Source organism: Ascaphus truei, chromosome 13, assembly GCF_040206685.1.
Source record: "Ascaphus truei isolate aAscTru1 chromosome 13, aAscTru1.hap1, whole genome shotgun sequence".
NCBI classification, from domain to species: Eukaryota; Metazoa; Chordata; class Amphibia; order Anura; family Ascaphidae; genus Ascaphus; species Ascaphus truei.
The window spans coordinates 46,517,550-46,526,626 of record NC_134495.1 but is presented as its reverse complement, the minus strand read 5'-3'; positions in this window follow the sequence as shown (position 1 = coordinate 46,526,626).

Genomic DNA, 9,077 nt, shown 5'->3' with positions numbered 1-9,077 from the left:
TGATTACTTCTTTGTATCCAATAGACTAGTCCCGCAGATCGCCTATTCCAGGAGCCATGATATTTCATGGTCAGATCACGTACCCATAGAGCTACAGTGCTCACAAATTAGACTAGATAGCCCAGGAGCAAATTGGAAACGTAATGAATAAATTCTAAAGATCCCAGAGAACACAAATTCTCAAGGAAGAATTAGTGCAATTTTTCAGGATAAATAGAGACAGCGTGAACTCTCACACAACCTTATGGGAGGTCCACAAAGCTACTCAGAGGCACATTAATTAACATAGCAGCCAGTAAGAAAAAGAAGAGAAATGGAAAATTAAACCAGTTAAAAACGAAAATTCACAAGCTCTCTATCCTTCATAGCAGAAGTGGTAGAGCTGAGATCTTCCAAGAGTTAAAAGATGGGAGAATTGAACTGAACTTGCTCATCACCTCCCAGGCTGAGAAAACACTGAGTTGGTCAAAAAGGAAATTTTTAATTGCGGATAGTTGCACTATGGGTAAATATAAGGCCACTTTGAAGGTGTCTAAAATTACGGCCTGATGAAGAACTTTTCTGTTTGAAACGTGTAGCGGATTAATTGTTTATTACACCAGGATCTATGATATTTGGTCACCACGTCTGTCTATGCGCTGTTGGTGTACATAGCCCCCTATTTTTTCCCCTTTGTTCGGGACAATAGGAAGCGATAGCAAGCGACGGAGACGCGGGGGCTTACTCCATACGGTGCAGTGCATGCGGTGTTCATGCAGTGACGCATGAACCCAGAAGTAGTAGAGCTACGTGCTGTTACCGGCTAATCCCAGCGCGCGGGATAGATTCAAAAAAACACAGCATCCCCCTTATTCTCCTGAACTATAGAAGTGACAATATCGAGCCCGATTGTTTATAATCTACTGGACTGTGCTTTATATCTGTGTAAGCAACTACCTGCATTATTAGTTACATAGTTACATAGTTACATAGTAGATGAGGTTGAAAAAAGACGTACGTCCATCAAGTTCAACCTATGCTAAATTTAGACAACCGATACTTTATTCTAGATCTATACTTACTTATTGATCCAGAGGAAGGCAAACAAAAAAACCCATTATGGGGAAAAATTAATTCCTTCCTGACTCCAAGAATTGGCAATCGGATTAATCCCTGGATAAACATCCTTCCCATATATACTTATTTGGTATATCCCTGTATACCTTTCCCATCTAAAAAGATGTCCAACCTTTTTTTGAACAAATCTATTGTATCTGCCATCACAGTCTCCATGGGTAATGAATTCCACATTTTAACTGCCCTTACTGTAAAGAACCCTTTCCTTTGTTGCTGGTGAAATTTCCTTTCCTCCAACCTTAAGGGATGGCCCCGAGTCCTTTGTACTGCCCGTGGGATGAATAGTTCTGTTGAAAGCTCCTTGTAGTGTCCTTGAATATATTTGTATATAGTTATCATATCCCCTGTTAGACGCCTCTTTTCTAATGTGAATAAATCTAATTTAGCTAGCCTCTCCTCATAAGTTAGAATGTCCATCCCCTTTATTAATTTGGTGGCTCTTCTCTGCACTCTCTCTAGTTCCATAATGTCTTTTCTTAGGATTGGTGCCTAAAATTGTACTCCATATTCAAGGTGTGGTCTTACTAATGCTTTGTAAAGGGGCATAATTATGTTTACTTCCCTTCCATCCATTGCCCGTTTGATGCAAGATAAGATCTTGTTTGCCTTTGCAGCTACTGCATGACATTGGGCACTATTGCTAAGCCTGCTATCTACAAGCACTCCTAAATCCTTCTCCATCAAGGATTCCCCCAATATATCTCCATTTAATTTGTAAGTCGCCTTTTTATTCTTGCATCCCAAATGCATAACCTTACATTTATCTGTATTAAACCTCATTTGCCATTTACCTGCCCACGTTTCCAGTCTCTCCAAGTCCTTCTGAAGAGAAATTACATCCTGCTCTGATTCTATTACCTTACACAATTTAGTATCATCAGCAAAGATGGAGACATTGCTCTCGATCCCAACCTCAAGGTCATTAATAAACAAGTTAAAAAGCAGGGGTCCCAGTACCGATCCTTGAGGTACTCCACTCACGACTTTAGCCCAACCTGAAAAAGTTCCATTTATGACAACCCTCTGTTGTCTGTCCTTTAACCAGTTTTCAATCCAGGTGCATATATTATTACTGAGTCCAATTTTCTTTATTTTGTACACCAACCTCTTGTGTGAAACCGTATCAAAAGCCTTTGCAAAATCTAAGTAGACCACATCAACTGCATTACCCTGGTCTAAATTCCTACTTACCTCCTCAAAGAAACAAATAAGGTTAGTTTGGCAAGATCTATCCTTCATAAATCCATGCTGACTATTACTAATAATTTTGTTTTCCATTAGGTATTCCTGAATATTATCCCATATTAAACCTTCAAGTAGTTTCCTTACTATTGAGGTCAGGCTTACAGGTCTGTAATTCCCCGGGTATGATCTAGCTCCCTTTTTAAATATAGGCACCACATCTGCTTTACGCCAATCTTGTGGTACTGAGCCTGTGAAAATGGAGTCCTTGAATATTAAATATAATGGTTTTGCTATTACTGAGCTTAACTCCTTGAGAACTCTTGGATGTACTGTATGCCATCGGGGCCAGGTGCCTTATTTACTTTAATTTTTTCAAGTCGCTTATGAACTTCTTCCTCAGTTAACCAATTGGTCATTAATATGGAGGTTGTGGCTTCCTCCTGTGGCGCTACTATTGAACTTGATTCTTCCCTGGTAAACACAGAGGCAAAGAATTTGTTTAATACCTCTGCTTTCTCCTTATCTCCAATAATCTGCCTACCCATCTCACACTGAAAGGGTCCTATATTTTCTTTTCTCATTTTTTTGTTATTAAGGTACTTAAAGAACTTTTTAGGGTTGACCTTACTTTCTATTGCAATCCTTTTTTCATTATCCATTTTTGCTAATTTAATTGCCCCTTTGCAATTTTTGTTACATTCCTTATAATTCTGATACGATGTCTCTGTCCCTTCTGACTTAAAGAATCTAAACGCCTTCCTCTTCTTGTCCATTTCCTCCCCTACCTGTTTATTTAGCCACATTGGTTTTGACTTATTTCTTTTATACTTATTACCCAAGGGTATACACTGATAAGTGTGCTTTTCTAACAATGTTTTAAAGACTGCCCATTTATCTTCTACATTTTTCCCTGCAAAAACATCATCCCATTGTATTACTACTAGATTAGACCTCAGTTTTTTAAAGTCTGCCTTTCTAAAGTTTAAAATCTTTGTTGAACCCAAGTAATCTGTTTTTTGATAATTTATTTCAAATGAGACCATGTTATGATCACTGTTACCCAAATGTTCCAGGACTTGAATATTTGTTATTACTTCTACATTGTTTGATATGACCAAATCCAGAACTGCCCCTCTCCTGGTTGGTTCCTCAATAATTTGGGTCATATAATTATCTTTAAGCACCCCCAAAAACCTGTTTCCTTTTGTTGTAATGCTAATCTCATTGCCCCAGTCTATGTCTGGATAATTAAAATCCCCCATTATGCAAACATGACCCAGTTTTGATGCCTTCTCCATTTGCAAATGTATTTTAGCTTCCTCAATCTCACAGATATTTGGTGGTTTATAGCATATTCCCACAAACATTTTCTTTATACTTTTACCTCCACTGCTAATTTCTATCCACAAGGTCTCTACATTTTCATCATTTCCTTCATAGACATCATCCCTTATAATAGGTTTTAAATCTGGTTTAACATATAGACATACTCCACCTCCCCTTCTATTTGTTCGATCCTTCCGAAAAAGAGAATACCCCTTTAAATTAACTGTCCAGTCATGAGTTTCATCCCACCATGTTTCAGTAATGCCTATGATATCATACTGTTCCCTTGTAGCTATTAATTCAAGCTCCCCCATTTTATCTGTCAGGCTTCTTGCATTAGCAAGCATGCATTTAAGTTTTTTTTCAGCCTGTACTATTATCTTATCTGCTCCTTCCTTTCTGCTCCCACTTGGTTTAGTCTTTAGAAGTTTTCTAGTATTACCTCTATTTACTATGGGTATCTCACTGCTTGTCAAACTTGCACTTGCCCCCCTTCTACCTCCATACCACCTTGTATCCGCCTCTATTCCATTTAGTTCATCATCTGTTTCATTCCCCTCCCCCCTCCATCCTAGTTTAAAATCTCCTCCAACCTTTTTAGCATTCTCCCCCCCTAGCACAGAAGATCCCTCTTCATTGAGGTGCAATCCGGCTCTAGAATATAGATCCCACCTCTCAGAAAAGGAGTCCCAGTGCTCTAAAAACCTATACCCCTCCTTCCTACACCACTTTCTTAGCCATGCATTAACCTCCCTGATCTCTGACTGTCTCCCTGCGGTAGCGCATGGCACTGGTAGTATTTCAGAAAATACTACCTTGGAGGTCCTTGCCTTAAGCTTTTGGCCTAGATCCCTGTAATAATGTTTTAGGACCCTCCATCTTTCTCTAACTTTGTCATTGGTGCCAACATGTACCAAGACCGCCGGGTCAATCCCAGCCCCCCCCAACAATGTGTCTACCAGATCCGCAATGTGCCGAACCCGAGCACCCGGGAGACAACAAACTGTTCGGTTCATGCGGTCCTGGCAACAGATTGCCCTATCTACCTTCCTAATAATGGAGTCCCCTACCACCACAATCTTTCTTTGCATCTGAGCATCCTGAGTCCCCACTGTGCTGGAGGAACTATTCCGCTGGCTGCTAGAGGAATTAGTATCCCCCAGCCTTGCCATTTCTGCCCCAACATTCCCAATATCTTCACTCAAGATGGCAAATCTATTGGGATGTGTCAGCTAAGAAACGACCTGCCTCTCCATATTGCCCCTGCTTCCCCTTCTAACTGTCACCCAGCTACCTACCTGCTCCTCACTAACAGCAACTAAGCTACCTACCTGCTCCTCACTAAAAGCGCCACCATTTGCACCACTAGTCGAAGCAAGGGCCTGCTCAGTGAGCTCTAATTCCCTTTCAAGATTGCCAATGTCCCTCAATATTGCAAGTTGCATCTTCAGATCAGCAATCTCTGATTCTAAAGAGACCACCTGCTCACACTTCTCACAGCGGTATTCTCCTTGGAACAGCTGCTCCAAGTGCACATACATGTGGCAAGATGTGCATTGAGTGGCATTTTCAATCCTGCTCATTCTAGCAACTATGAAGTTTAGAAGTACACTGGCGACACACTTTATTCGAGCTCGGCTAGTCCCACGAATTCGGGTATACCCGGGTGTATTGAGGTTTGTGACTGTTTTCTGCCCGAGTGCATTGGGTTATTTTCCAGGCAGGGATTGAAGCATTTTATTCCCGCTGGCTGCAATACTGCTCAGTATATATATATATACTGCATTACAATTCATGAATTTATGCCATCTGGTAGACACGCGAAGCATTGCAGCCTATTAAATCCTAATCATTATCATTTAACAGATCAGCCGCCCGTCAGCCAGGCATGAACCCAGGCTGGGAAGGCAAACGTAACGGGGCTTGTTAGAGGTGAGGAGCGGCGCATTCCAGGTATCTGCCAGGTACATACTGGGTATTTGCTCGAATAAAGTGTGTCGGTGCAGTACTAACAGTAAACTGTACTTCAATAAACTATACCTTGTTTAACCGCTTCCTTGTTCAAACTGCTTCTGGTTCTAACTGCACACACTTTAACCAACCAGCACTTCAATCAACCACACAGATCAATCAGTACACGCAAGCTCAGGATTCATTAGAAGCCTCTGTTTAAATAGGGACACCCACCAGGTGTGTTAGGTTATCAATTAACTAATCCCACCCACTGCAGGTGTGTTAGGCCAGCCAATTAACCAACCACACCCACTCTGCCTCAGGCAGGAAAAAGGGGGGGGGGAAAGTTACAGGCTTCAAATTACAGCACACTTTAAAAATAGATTAACCCACTGCACACTCCCCAAAAACATCCACCCCTGCTAGTGTACCCAGTACTTCCCTTTCCTTCTGGTTCTAACTGCACACACTTTAACCAATCAGCACTTCAATCAACCACACAGATCAATCAGTACACGCAATTACTGTATTAGTTAAATACATACCTCTTTACCACAGTGCGCTCCTGTGCTCCTTTATTCTCTTTGTGGGTGCTCGCCGACAGAGCTTTCTTGCGGTAGACGCCGGTGGACGAGCTGCAAGAGGAAGGAGAAGATCTACTTCAAGGATAGACTTAGGAAGCATGAGCGCGGATTGAAAACCATATGACTAAATAAAAAAGGAATAAAACCAAAAATGTCATACATTACCAGTAACTAGAAATAAAATAAAAACTGCGCTCATAAAAGGATAAAATAATAGTGATGTGATTCAAAATAACTGTGAAAACAACCTTGTATGATGAGGTTTGATGCAGCTGTTCAAACTGAGAGCTCAGCACTCCAGGCTAATACAGAAAAAAGGAAAAGAGAACAGCGCAAAGAAAAACCTTATGGTGTAGTATATTAAGAAATTCAATTTATATTTAAAAGGGTGAGTATTGCACGTACATCTAGTAAAAAATCACACAGCATGACATATTTGGGACATGTTACCCATCTGTAGACAGCCGTTCGTCAGTGGCAGAGGTTCGCATGGATCAGCTCGCCGTTGGAGATCACTCAGCAGTGGCAAGGACTCTCCTGGATCAGCTCGCTGATGGAGATCACTCCTAGAGTCTGGCGATATCACCGTGGTCTCCGTTGAGCTCCTTCACTTCCTGACACGTGCGCAATGGCGTCTGACGTCATCAGATGGCGTCCGGTAGTGTCTTAGTGTCTTTAGTTCGTCGCGCTAGATGGCGCTAACCGGCGAGAAAGTCAAAGAAGGACAGCAGGTCCCAGGCAGGCAGTGTGATAAAAAGTACCACAATGGGTATATAAAGCATAAGTAGGGAATGCGCCCACTCCTACGCGTTTCGTTATAGATAACTTCTTCAGGGAAGGATAGAGGATGTTCCGGGGCGCTTCATAAACCCTCAGATCTCTCCTGATTGGCCGTGCTAAATTGACCCGACTCAAAACACCTCTGGGAAATTAACCCATTCAGCGTTGGGTCTTAGTCAAGACAGGCGGCCTCTCAGCTAGAGATAGGGGGTGACAACATAACATATAGCATTAAAACACAATTTTATTTGATTGACAGGGTATTAGAATGTAAAATCTAAAAATAAAGAAAAAATAATTAGTAACATCCTAATTTAAAAAGACGTAAATATACACTCATACCTAATGCTACATGATAAAATGATATGGTCGAATTTGTATTACACAGACAAATTGAGAGAATTCATTAAAAATAGAATAAAAAGTCTAAATAATCTGATATAATGTCTAAAAAATCTCTAATATTCACTGGTGATATAAAACTATCTTAAAAAATCAGAATAGGGACCAGACGTCAAGTTCCTCGTTTACGCCCAGTGGGGACAGAGTTTGTAACTTATAAATCCACAGGCTCTCCTGTTTGGATAATTTTTTATCTCTGTCTCCACCACGTCTCCTTAGGGAGACGTGGTGGAGACAGAGATAAAAATGTAAAAAAAATAAAAAAATTATCCAAACAGGAGAGCATGTGGATTTATAAGTTACAAACTCTGTCCCCACTGGGCCTAAACGAGGAACTTGACGTCTGGTCCCTATTCTGATTTTTTAAGATAGTTTTATATCACCAGTGAATATTAGAGATTTTTTAGACATTATATCAGATTTTTTAGACTTTTTATTCTATTTTTAATGAATTCTCTCAATTTGTCTGTGTAATACAAATTTGACCATATCATTTTATCATGTAGCATTAGGTATGAGTGTATATTTACGTCTTTTTAAATTAGGATGTTACTAATTATTTTTTCTTTATTTTTAGATTTTACATTCTAATACCCTGTCAATCAAATAAAATTGTGTTTTAATGCTATATGTTATGTTGTCACCCCCTATCTCTAGCTGAGAGGCCGCCTGTCTTGACTAAGACCCAGCGCTGAATGGGTTAATTTCCCAGAGGTGTTTTGAGTCGGGTCAATTTAGCACGGCCAATCAGGAGAGATCTGAGGGTTTATGAAGCGCCCTGGAACATCCTCTATCATTCCCTGAAGAAGTTATCTATAACGAAACGCGTAGGAGTGGGCGCATTCCCTACTTATGCTTTATATACCCATTGTGGTATTTTTTATCACACTGCCTGCCTGGGACCTGCTTTCCTTCTGTGACTTTCTCGCCGGTTAGCGCCATCTAGCGCGACGAACTAAAGACACTAAGACACTACCGGACGCCATCTGATGACGTCAGACGCCATTGCGCACGTGTCAGGAAGTGAAGGAGCTCAACGGAGACCACGGTGATATCGCCAGACTCTAGGAGTGATCTCCATCCGCGAGCTGATCCAGGAGAGTCCCTGCCACTGCTGAGTGATCTCCAACGGCGAGCTGATCCATGCGAACCTCTGCCACTGACGAACGGCTGTCTACAGATGGTAACATGTCCCAAACATGTCATGCTGTGTGATTTTTTACTAGATGTACGTGCAATACTCACCCTTTTAAATATAAATTGAATTTCTTAATATACTACACCATGAAGTTTTTCTTTGCGCTGTTCTCTTTTCCTTTTTTCTGTATTACCAGTAACTAATATTAGTTACTTCATGAGGCCATTAAGCAGGAAATATGAAACCCACGTGTTATCGGGTATAACACACCTCTGCGTGAATTCTGCTTTACGGATTTTAATCCCTCAGCTTTGAAACCCTCACCCTGGTGTTCAGTGACGCCTCTGAGAGGAAAACTAATGGTCTGATATTGGTAATGCAGATATCATCTCACATTTTATATTATTATTATGGGCTATACCAGACATGAATTATCGTACATAATGTCCACCTGTAATGATGGGGAATAGAGTGTCCCCTCTGTCACTTTGGGATTTGCAGGGTCAGGGAATATCTCAGGAATTTGTGTGATTTCTTTAAATAAATTATGGTGGGTAAAAAAAGTGACAAAATCCCCCTCACCGTACAGCATA